At 36.8% G+C, this 12,908-nt stretch overlaps 1 long non-coding RNA gene across 1 annotated transcript; it reads right to left on the reverse strand.

Moving 5' to 3' along the window:
* Positions 1–11,129: 11,129 nt before the first annotated feature.
* LOC107980062 lies at positions 11,130–12,622 on the reverse strand. The gene is made up of 2 exons (XR_004772357.1): positions 12,570–12,622; positions 11,130–11,291 (listed from the first exon to the last, which is right to left on the reverse strand). It is a non-coding gene; the product is annotated as an uncharacterized LOC107980062 (long non-coding RNA).
* Between the last annotated feature and the right edge of the window lie 286 nt (positions 12,623–12,908).

The raw sequence follows: 12,908 nt of genomic DNA on the forward strand, positions 1-12,908 counted from the left end.
TGAATATAAATGGAAATTCCAGAGAGTCTTCCTGATAATAACTTTTAGTGACTATCCCCAAGATAGAATTTCACTCTAGCTTCACTTATCATCCCTGACTTCATAACTATGCTGTTCAAGAATTTATTAATTCATCTAATCAACAAACACTAATGATATTCACTTAAACATGCATGGGTGAAGTGTCAGATGACTAAAGTATCTTTTTCTGCTGCTGGCCAGGACCAAGATTTTATGCAGCAAACCCTGAAGCCCAGTGAGAAGCAGGTATCACTGAAGGTGATGCCTGAAGCTAGGAAAGCCAGACAATTGGTAGCATGACTCGTAATGATGCTGAAATCATGGGGAATGTTTCTATGAGTTAGAAAAACAGAACCTGAAGTCAGGCTCTAAAATCTCAGGAAAAGCCAGAAAGAAACGACCTTTGCTTTTTCTTTTGCCACTTATTCTTCCACTGAAATTTTGACTAAATTCTCATTGTGTAGAAAAGCTTGTAATTGCTTTGGTATAAGGCTTTCGATATTTCCTGGGGGTGATCTAGATAGAGTAAGAATGATTAAGTCTTTATTCAGTTGTACACCAGGACTAGCACACTGGTAATTAAAAGGAGCACTCAGATAAGGTAAGCTAGCACTGAAGAGGAGTAGGAGAGCCATAGACAGTGCTCAAGAGAGGCACTGACCAAAGCTACCCTATGTGTTGAAGAACCATAGATAAAGCATCTCACTCTTACAAGGAGCAGACAGCATTATCCATCCCCGAGCATTTTAACCTGGACACTACTCAGGCTGAAAAAACAGGAAGACTGTGTGGAAGACGTGACTCAAACAAGTAAGGGAGGAATGGTATTTCCCTCAAAGAGAAGAATCATGGGCTACCATACTAGGCTGAGTAATGAGAAACGATCTACAATAAAAGACAAGGCATTATCCTACAACCGCAAAGTAAGTCAATCAGGGATGAAAAAAAAGTAAAAAAAAACTGTCAGCTGTAGAAGGAGGGAAAGGAGAACATGGCCAAGTGGTCCATGACTCACATTTGTTCAAGGCTCTCAGAGCCAGAGAATATACAATCTCAGATACTGTATTCTCCAACCAAAGTTGGAAGTGCGATTAACTGACTCTTCACTCTGGTCCAAAGAGGACAGTCACCTTTGATGTCAGGTAAGAAGAAAAATAAGTCAATCCCAGCGCTCAGGAAGCCAAGGGATGTAGGTCTATGTGTATTCGAGGCCAGCCTAATTTATAAAGAGAGTTCCAGAACAGGTAGGGCTACATAGAGAGGGATTGTTTCAAAACTAAATAAAAGAATAAATAAATAAATAAATAAATAAATAAATAAATAAATGCAAATAGAGGAGCCAATGGATAAATAGAAGTAGAAGAGTAGGAGGAATAAGACTTAAAAGGTTAGATATGAAAAGTCAGTAATTACACTGGAAGCAACTGTTTCTAGACAAAAGTATTTACATTTTGCCCTATCTTAAGACAAGGCCTTATGTGGAAACCCTAATCACAGATATTTCCTCAGACAACATGAAAAATATCAAATGAAAAGACTGAGATGGGCAATTTATTAAAAGATTATTTTATTTGCACAAGTAAGTTGAAAATATCTATTTCCCTTGACAGATTTCCAAAGAAGGCTTTGTATTTCAGAAAATAAAGCTACTTTGATATGTGTATTATATATGTACAAAATCAGATATAGAAATATTATATAATGTATCAGAATAGAATAATAGTGTGCAAAGGCTGATGACATTGTTAATTATTAAAAAACTAACACATTACAGAAAAGTGAAAAAAGAAAGACTAGCTTCAACACTCATACATCCACTGGGGCTCTGGTGCATTCCTCTAAGGTTTAAAAGCATGCACAGTTGCTTATGCAATCTCCAATGTCCTTTGAAAAGAGAAAAATCTTAGTGAATGTTAAAATGGACCTCTATTACTTTAACTTCCAAACTGTGTCCTTTCTGTACTGAAAGTAGTGAAGCTGTGCTTCGTGCTTTAGCCATCATTTCCAGCCTTGTTACTAACTGCTTAGAAATGGCTAATGCAGTCCTCAATTTCATTAATGGAATCATAATGCCCAGAACATGAGTGTTAATAGCCCTTTTCTACCCTGGGCTGGACAGACCACATGTAGATCACCATGTTCCTGTTCAGAAACAAATTTTGAAAGGGTCATTGACAAGTGGTATTACATTCATTTAAAGGAGGATCATCAGGATGCTGAATGCAAAATGAGGGACATTAAAGAAATTGAGGGTGTTTAACCTTGAGAAGAAAAGCTCTGGAATAAAGTGGAGGACATGATGGATCTCATCAGTTCCATGAAGTTTGGGTGTGTGGAAGATGCATTTGGCTTGTTTCATGGGGTGGAAGTAAGTGGGAATCAAATTACTGCTTAGTCTCAAAGAACTAATAAGGAAGGCTCTGGGTTCTCTGCTCACCATTCTGGAAAAGGCTGGAATAGAGATTGAATTATCTCATGGCAGATGTCCTTAATTGGAGGATAAATTGAACTAGGCAAAATGATAGTCCAGATGTCTTCAAAGGCCCAGGCTTGTATATAAGAGTGACTTAGTCACTGTTCTATCACTGGGAAGATACACTATGACCAAGGCAACTCTTACAAAAGGAAGCATTTAACTGGGGGCTGGCTTACAAGTCCCTTAGCATCACAGCAGGAACCATGATAGCATGCATAGTGCTTCAGAAGTAGCTGAGAATTGATTGCATCCTTATCTGCAAGCAGAAAGAGAGAAGGAGAGAGGGAGGGGAAGATAGGGGCTGCCTGGTGTGGGCTTTTGGCTCTTGAAACTTCTAAGCCCACTCCTAGTGACACACCAACTCCAACAAGGTCACTCTTCATAATCCTTCCCTGACAGTTCATCAAGTAGGGAAGCATGCAAGTACATGAGCCTATGGGTCCCAAATCTGAATCAACCACCACAAAGACGAAGCTGATGAATACCCAGTGAGGAGCATGTGACATGCTACAGAATGATGAACACTGCACCACTGGGATGATGGCATCACATTCATATCTGAAGCATTCAAACACACACACACACACACACACACACACACACACACACACACACACACCATATTAACACACACCATAGTCAGCCATTGATGCAATGCCTTAAATCTGTGCTACTCCTAAGGCTTCTTCTAAAGTTAAAATTCTCCCATTCCAAGATTAACTTCTACAGATTTTGTAATATTTTATATTAATGATAACCATTAATTTCTCATTGAACTTACTGATACCAGAGCTGAAAAATTCCATTGATAGTTTACATTTTACAATTTTTATAATAGAAAGTATTTCAGTGTTTACTCACAAATCTCTAAAAACTCAAGTTTAATAAAAATTAACAGCAGTGGTCCTCATTACTGATACCACCTGTCATTATAGGGGTAAGTAAACATTATCCTTAAAGAGTCTAAGAATTTGGGTGAAATTTTCTCATTGAACTATCAGTGTCTACTCATTCCTTTCCTTTGTATTCTACAGTAAGTGCCAGATATAAAATTAATATGAAAAAAAGCTAACCTAACATCTAGTATTTGAAGAACTGCTCTCACATGTAGACAGAGGAATCATGCTTTTAGCATTGCTTGAAGTACAGTTATCCACTATGTACTGATGCAGATCTATTCTGAGAAATGCATCAGTTGGTGATCCTATTGCTGTGAAAAATCATGGAATATGTTTACCAAATCTGGATGGCATTGCCTGTTACACATCTGAGATACATGGTGTGAGCGACAGTGCCACATAGCCCAATAGCCCAATAGACATTATAATATTAACCTACTGCTCCTAGTACCCGATAAACAAACACAAGGTTAAATGGAACACAACAGAATAAGACTAAGCCAAAAGCTTGGAAGGCATGAGATGGAAGACACTCTTTCAGTGTAGTATAGCAAAGCATGCTGATTTATAATGAAGTTTCTAATAAGAAGAATTACACTCTAAAGATAAAATAATGTAAATATGTAAAGCAGAGCATAGTTGCCTATTACTAAATATATTCTGTACATTATTGTGTGAATTATATTTTTATGATTGGCAGTGCAGGGAGATTGTATACAGTAGCGATACCCTGACACGAATGATGCAGGTTCATGAGAATATTTTGGCTATGGCACCAGTTTTTGATCCTTTTGGCTTCACTGTAATCATATGAGACCACCATTGTATATTCAATGTAATTGCATGAGAATACAATTAAATGTAATGTCTATCTTGACATAAACTTGTGAAATATGAAGGATATCTATGCCACATGTAAGTAGTCAGATAATTGACAATAAAATATATATTTAATGTCACAAAATAATTTTTATTGGAAACAATCATAAATATATAATAAGTTTAAGTTTACTTAAAAGATATATGCTATTTTCAACGTTACTAAGATTCGATTTTGAATCTCTGATCTTTGAAGTGCCTCGTACATGATCCTATTTGTGGGATTTGGGGAAGTAGTGAGAGACAGAGTTTAAGCTAGAATACTCCCTTTATGTGCATTGTTCTCTCCCAGGAGTATGCAAAAGCCCATTATTTTCCCTACTTAAAACTGCCATTACTTACTGTAAAGGATTGGAAAGAATCAAAAGAGTTAACTCATCACTGGATCCCCCAACTTCTTATCAACAATGACAATATTACTCATCACGCCCCAAATCAAAGAACAAAGAAACCCTCCTTAGATACACCTTCACTCTGTCTTCACTCCTCTCATTCCTTTTCTTTAAGATATTGTGGTAAGACTTTAAAGTGCTTAGCGTTCAAACTGCAACCAAAATTCTTGGGTTCAAAATTTAGCAGTGTATGTTTTTAGGAAAGTCATTTCCCATCACTGTGTCCCACTTTCTTGATCTCCAAAGCAAAGACACCAAAAAGCTCAGAGGATTGTTGTGTTCAAAAGACTAAACTGAACTTATTCCTAAACTGCACAAGGACTATGTGACCAATAACAAGTGGCTTAAGTTTTTATCAGATAAGTGACTTCCTAATAAGAATTAAGGCTGTGATACTATCATATTTAGCATGCAGAAATAAATTTAGGATAAAACTTTAAACTAAATGAATAAAATTATTGAAATTGTGAGAATAAAATGTGACTGTTTATATACTCACAAAGAATTAGTTTCTCAGTGAGTCATAGCATGTGGATGACATGCTGGAATATATTAATGAATCTCACTATAAATCAATTTAAAATTCCATATTAACCAAGAGAGAAAAAAGGCAGAACACAAATAATGCTTTTTTCCACTGATTAAGAACACCTACAAAACAAAGACAATATTATCCCAAAGAAACGACAGGTCATAAACATGGAGAAACAACTTATATAGAATATATACACATTTTTATTGTTGAAAAAAAAGTGATTACAAGTGTAGTCACTTAAGACAACATCTATCTCACTCCTGTAAGTCAAAAGTCCAGGTATAGTGCAGCTTGGCTGGGACCTCACCCTGGGTGCCAGCCTGCCTGCGTCTCCTCTGCAGGCTTCACTGGTGCTCTCAGGCACCAGTTGCCTTTCATGTTGCTCCCTTCCATCTGTCCACTGGAGGTCACAGCTTAAGCCCAAGAAGTCACTCACAATTCCTGGGGCCTCTTCAGAGTTCCTTCCACACGTATTTCTCCAACATGACTGTTTATTTTATCAGTCCCAAAATGAGTGTCTTTTTACCCCAAGGAAAACCAAATCTGTCCTGTGAGGGCTTTTCCTAAGTCGGACCAAACAGCAGGTCTGCTCTGAGTAAGTGTAATTAAACCTACAGAATGCCTTCTTCTTTGCAATATCCATTGTCTAAAGTAACCAGAGATTCCATCACACGTAAGGAACCGGAAGTATGCAGGTGCGAGCAGCAGACATGGGAACAATGGGCTGCCCCAAAGTCTGCCCTTCCCAGAGAAGTGAATACTTGGTAAGGTTCTCAATGATAAAGTATACATTACCACCAAGCATTTGAAGCAGCATGGTCATAAACTGTTGTTGGATATATCCATGGAAGGTTTCAATATGAACAGTGTTTGACAGCATATATCAAAGTTCAATACACACATGCTGTTGAGGTTACTAATTCTATTTCTTAATATAGAAATATGAAGACTGGGTGCACCAAAATGTTTAAAATAGCATCATTATAACAACAAAGCATCGGAAATGCAATGAGAGTTAAATAACAGACAGAGCGCTTGCACTAAGAAGTATACACATGTTAAAAATGAATGAGGTAGGGCTTCATAGGCCAATATAGAAGATTAGTAATACGTGGTTGATAAAAATTTAAAAGCAAGTTTCAGAATAATAGCATCATGTAATACTATTGTTAAAAATGTATGCATGCATATCTACTCACCTATGCATCTATTCATCTATATTTTCATGTTTTAGTGAGAAAGCAGATACTGAATGATATCCAGCAGATTGCTAAACATTTCTTATTAGTTGAATATTTAGAGCACACAAGTGCTATTTGCGTATTTTATAGAATTTCCAGATTTTAGCACAAAATGATTTTTGCATAGTTTACATAAGGATGATGATTATGCATCCATGAGTACATTTTACCGAATGTACTTTTCTCCCTCTCTTCCATTCCTATTTTACCATTTTATCAAGTGGGTGAAGATGTTCATTCATGTGCCGTCTTGAATGTTAATTATATGTCACAATATCATTTAAAGAGAGATAGGTACATTAGGACATAAGTGTAAAAGTGGCAATTCTGTACCACTGGAGCAGCTGGAATGAAAATGGTACTCAGATAAAGAACTGCAGAAGCTACATTGCAGCATACAGAGTCAATAGAGACTGCAGCCATGGAAAAGGAGACTCATACTTCCCAAGTGTTTTTTAACAAACTGCATCCTACATTAGCAAACATTTATTTTATAATTTTATTGCTTACACTTAAGAAAAATTACTTTGTGTAGTACCTTTATCTACCTAATTTGAGTATTATGCTTAACATAACTGAAGGAGGAGGCAGCCTCTCTACTTTTTCTATGATTCTGTGCAACTGCACACGGCAAGGGTCAACTTTTCCTTTAAAGCCATTAAAAACCAGGCCTAAAAGCCATGTAAACTTGAATGGTTTTGCTACCTCTGATTTGCTTTCAAACTTCTTCTGTAGTAGCAGTGAACAAAGGACACACTGAAGAAAGTGAGAGCAGAGTTCTGATTTGGAAGAAATGCATTTTGTAAAAATGTCCTAGAAGTGCAAGGCACACTACAAGATGGAGTTAAGACTGCAAGCTTGCAGGGCATACAATGGAATGGATGAGCCATAATTGTCCATGAAACTTCAGGACAATGCCCAGGAGGCATAGACAGAGGAAACTTATCCCAAGAGTCCTGAATTTAAATCACTTATTTTGTTTTGGTACTACACTTAGATGAGCCATTGTCTATGAGAATTCTTAGTCAATAGAATGGTGGGGAGAGGGTGATTGGGAGAAAACAAGCTTGTGTTTTAAAGAGAGCAGTAAGAGAGCCTCAAGTCCCTTCATCATGTGCCTCACTAAAGAAAACCCCACTTATTATACTGATCTTTTGCTCCTCTCAATATCAGAAACTCATAGTTGCACATATCTGTGCAATGGACCTAACATATTATATTTAGCAATATATATGTATATACAAATACATATATGCATGCAATAACAATTAATAAAAAAGACCATGAATTTAAAGAAGAATTGGAGAAGGATATATGGTAGGGTCTAGGGGGAGAAAAGAGAAATGTTATAATTTAATAATGATATCAAAAACAGCAAAGAAAGAAAAATAATTTTCAATAAATATTTTAGTTTGGAATAAATTTTTATTTGAGAGAAACTTGCAGAAACAACTTGGAAAATGTTTCCCTCAGTTCCTCCAGTATTCACAAGACATGGAAAGCTTTAAACCCATTATGTGGTTTAGTCAGAGGTTTGGTCCAGGACTGTGTAAAAAAGCTAGCTGAGCATGATGAGGAGTCTCTGATTGGGCCTGAGCCATCCATCAAGCAGCCTGCTTCCATGGTCTTTGCTCTGTTTCCTTAGTTATGGATCAGTTCTCGGGTAAGTTGGAGTTTCTACTGTTTGTGATAGCAAGCAGCTCTTCCTTTAGTTTCCTGACTTGAGTTTTTGCCTTGACTTCCCTCAAAAATAGTGACTGGAAAGTAAAATTCAAAAATAAACCCTTTTCTTCTCATCTTGCTTTTGGTCAGAGTGTTTTATTACAACAGTAAAACAGCCAGTCACTAAGCACACATTACAATCCATGGGCAAAGAGTTAAATCCCATCTTCTGAAGATATAGTTACACATATTTAGAATAATTCTCTAAGTTATGGATAATTGTCCTGTTTCATTTAATTATCCAATCATATTTATGCAAGTATAGTCTTGTGGATATTCTTTCATCTTTTGCACTATAATTAAATTCTGTTTTTTATTGATTTTTTGCAGTTCAAATTCCTTTAAATTCCTGTGTTATTGAGCTGCTGCCTACCTCAGACAGTCCTCACTCTGCACTGTCAAGTGATAAGAGCCAGCTATCCACAAGATGAATGCTAATCCATTGTTTTGCTCAACAGCAACCAGTGTAAAAAGCTGAATATAGCAAATGGTAAACACCTGATGATCAACTGTAAACACACGCAGATGCAGACCACAAACTGAATTACAGATGCTTTTGTTTACCACAAGATAAATCTACATAAAAACCATTCAGCCAGGTAATTTTCTACTCTAATTTTTCAAATATCAGTAGAACAATCAAAACTTGGAAATGGAAGGAAGCCAGATAGATGGTTCTAGGGTTAACAGCACTGGCTGTTTCTTCCTGCATTTAGTTCCCAGCATTCACGTGGCGACTCATAGCCATCTGTGACTGCCATTCTAGGTCCTCTTTTTGCTTTCCAGGGCACCAGCCACACATGTGGTACAAAGACATACATACAGTAGAAACACCCTTACATATAAAGTACATAATTTATTTTAATTTTAAAAGAAATGGAAGGTAAAGACTTGTGTGGTGCTACACACATGTAAGCCAAGTGCTTAGAAAACCTATACAAGAACATCACTAGCCCAAACATTTAAATTGAATTAAATTTAAAGGAGTAAGTCATGATTACATAACTGTAATCACAATACTCAAGAGGTCAAGACCAGAGGATTGGGAATTCAGGACCAGTTTAAGCAACACAGTGAGACTGGAGGTAACCTCAGCTACATGAAAGTCTATTAAAAGGGAAGGAAGGGAGGGAGGAAGGGAGGGAGGGAGGGAGGAAGGGAAAGCAAGGAAGGACAAAAGGAAGAAAGGAAAGAGAGAATCTGCAGTCCAGAGAAAGGAAAGACAATATCAAGACAATCCTCTGAGGGATAGGGGTGTTTATAACAAAGCTGATTTCCCACTAACATAAGCCTTGACGTACCTCATTTTACAATGTAGCAATTCTGACACTATTCCTTTCCCATAGAACTGCCTCTTTTAGAGCCACATGTTTTAGAAAACCAAGGCCCCAAAAGATTCATTTTAAATTAACTTCCATTTTTAAAAAAATAATATTTACACAACATAAAAAGGAAACCCTGCGAATTTAATTGCCCTAATTTTTTTACAAAAAGGTTATTATTACAATAATCAATTCCAAAGCTGAATATATTAATAAGATAAACACACTGTTCTGATACTTGGGAGCTCTTGACCCTAATGTACTAGAGATGTGAGATTGTCTAATTAGGATTCACACCGTCATGTGCTGGGACATTTATCAGCCAAGGGATGTGTTTGTTAATTCTTTCCTGTGAGAGAAATGCCAAGTGCTCAAAGGCCAAGTGTAAACAGTCAAAATGAAACAGAATATTAAGTAATTACATAACAAATTCAGACAGTGTGGACAATAATTACCAAGACCAAAGCACTCGTGGCTGGCTCTTGGACATCTAAGCTATCTATTAAAGTACTGGCCCAAATCCATATAGAAATGGCTATGGGTTAAATGTATTTATTAAGATAAATTTGAACAGGCTTGCTTGCTGTTTATTATAATTAGGAAAACAAAAGCAAACTGTAAAGAAGATGATCATCTTATAATTGGGATCACATAAGAGCAACTCTCCGAAGCTTTAATGTGCTTTTGCCATATAGTTGGGAGAAAATATTCATGTGTTGGGGGAGGCAGAGCACCCATAAAGAAGGTTTTAAAAAAAAATGATATCCGACTTACAAGGCACTAGGCTCAGAGATCTTAATTTTCTAATACATCTTGAAATAGAGTCAATGCTGTTTTCATGCAAGGTCAAAGCTGAAGGTTGCATATATGCCTTGCTGACAGCTTCGATGGACACTGATTTTTATGTTTGCCTCCTTCAGGAACCACACCACCTGATCCCCAATTAACACAGTGATGAAAGCCCCATCCTCCATCTGTGGTATTCTTGGACAGGGCCACACTGAGGGCATCTCACAAGTATGATGGCGAAATCCCCACATCCACCCTCCCAGTGAGCAGAAAACCCTTGTTCTCTTTGCAAAAAAAGTTCAGGTATTCAGCACAGAGAGGTGGAAAAAAGAAAAAAACAGCTCCCCCTGTGACAGGCCCAGCACTGGCACTTCTTATCCTGCTTCTTGCAGTTATTTCAAAGCAGAGTTTCATCCAGCAACTGGGGGACATCAGACAAGAGGCCTCAGTCATGTCAGGAGTACTGGCTCTTTGCCTAGGCAAAGCCTCAGGGATGAAAGAGGTCTTGTTCACCACTGTTGGAAATTTCAGTTTGTCCCAATGAGGAGAAAGAAAAGTGTTTGTTTGAGGAGCCAGGAGTGATCACAGCAACTTCCTGAATCATGTGGCTTTGTGCCAATTACCCAGTTCCCCTGAACTCTTGTAAAAAGGCACCTAGAGAGAGCCTTCTCTTTGGGGACCATGCCTCTGCCCCATTCCCATCACTTCTGAAGGCCTCTGTTTCAAAAGGCTTGTTAGAAAGGTGGAGAAAGTAATCTAATTATGGTTATTTAAGAATCTTGGGTTGGTGCATTTCCCTCTGAAAATGACAGAATAAAATACACTCAGTAAGAATTAATTTATTATCACGATGTCCATTAGGCAAAGCTGGCTGTGTTTTATTTGTGTTTTTTTCTAATGATAAATTAACTAAATGGGGAACATTTGAAGACGTGGATGCTGCATTCCTTTTCATATTTTCAGTCGCCTTTTGCCATGAATCAGTCTTTTCTTCAGTTTGGCACTCTACTGCTGTCTATAATTAACATATAACTATTGTGAGTAAACAATTTACCTTGTAGTTCTTAACACTGTAGTTTAAATGGAAATAAAATTATCTTTTGGCACAAAGGCACACAATGTGAGCTAAGATTATAACTGTGACCCTTCAAATGCAGCATGCTTTATAGTCCTAAATTTGAAATTCTGAAACTGTTGGAAGGATAATCTTGAAATAGTACCTTTATATCTGTTATTTGATTATGAAAAATAGAAATAAGCATAATATATATTTCCATTAAAATATGTGGACTTCCTTAAATTTAAACTATACACTAACACTCCAGAAAGTTTTTACAATTATAAGGAAACATACTAAATAGACCAATGATAAGGGGACTAAGACAAGTGTCTTAGGACAAATTTAACATCAAGATTTGATTTAATGAGACAGAACAAAAGAAAGTATAAAATAAAGAGTACAATTATAACTGTATCTGAAATTTAAGTTCCAGAAAAACAGCAAGGAATTCATCCTTTGGGGAAGGAAGGGCCATGGCCAACAGCAAGAGCAAAACACTAGCAACAGTGGCTCCAAGAAAAGCCCCAGAGATTAGGTCCTTGAAATACTTACCACAGATCAATCTTAGCCACAAGTCATTTTTCTAGACAAGATTACCACCTACATTGTCATGAAAGAATTTGTTTTTTTTTTTATCACTCTGAATCATTTTCTTTCCCCCAAATGCCCAAGCAAAATGATCTAAGATTGGAGTAAGCCCCTAAAGACTAGTTTTCATCTTAGATTTACAGAGATTTCAGAGGTGTGAAAAGTCTTAATTCTGGTAGATAATGGATCAAATGTCATTCATTGAGTACACGGGTATGGAAGTTGAGAGAGATCAGCCATGCAACCTTCAAGATGCTTAACTTAAAATTACTGCAAAATTCTCAATGAAGCTCAGTATCTTCATTACAATGAATGAATTTTGATTTTTATAATAGTATGTATGATGATGATAGAATCTGTTTTTAGGAACCCATTTGTTTTCCAGGAAACTTTCAACTGTGATTGTTTGTCAGGAATTGTCAAAGAAAGGGACCAGGATGAGAAAAATCAGATATTCAGTATAAACTTATCCTTCATATGATAAGGCCAATAACTCTTTAAAATCTACCAAGCAGAAAGCCCAGTAACAGGTATAAGTAGATTGCTGGCTGTTGCAATTGTTCTTTGTAACCTAGAACTTGATGAGACCATACTGCTAAAGATACAAAATCATAGGTCATGGAGAAATCAAACCAGAACTCTCACCTGGAAGCTTCCTTCCTACTCATGTGATCTTGAAGTAGATGCTGTAGCTTCTCAAAATCTACAAATAAAACAAAACAAAACAACAAACAAGACACAGAAAAGCTGTTACTTTCTCAAGCCACCAAACTAGAGATTCTGTCATTTTTATCAATTGCACTAGTGTCCTTAACTACCATGTTATAGTAGCTGACAGCAGTCACAGAGCTGTGATGTGACAATAAGATAACAATATAGACATAGAACCTGGCTTCAAGGATATTAGCTCTATATGAAATAAATACATCACTGTGGTAATTGCCCCAGAAACATTTATTCAGTTGCATTAAATAAGCATAAAAC

The sequence above is a fragment of the Cricetulus griseus genome (assembly GCF_003668045.3).
Source record: "Cricetulus griseus strain 17A/GY chromosome 1 unlocalized genomic scaffold, alternate assembly CriGri-PICRH-1.0 chr1_1, whole genome shotgun sequence".
Classification (NCBI taxonomy): Eukaryota; Metazoa; Chordata; class Mammalia; order Rodentia; family Cricetidae; genus Cricetulus; species Cricetulus griseus.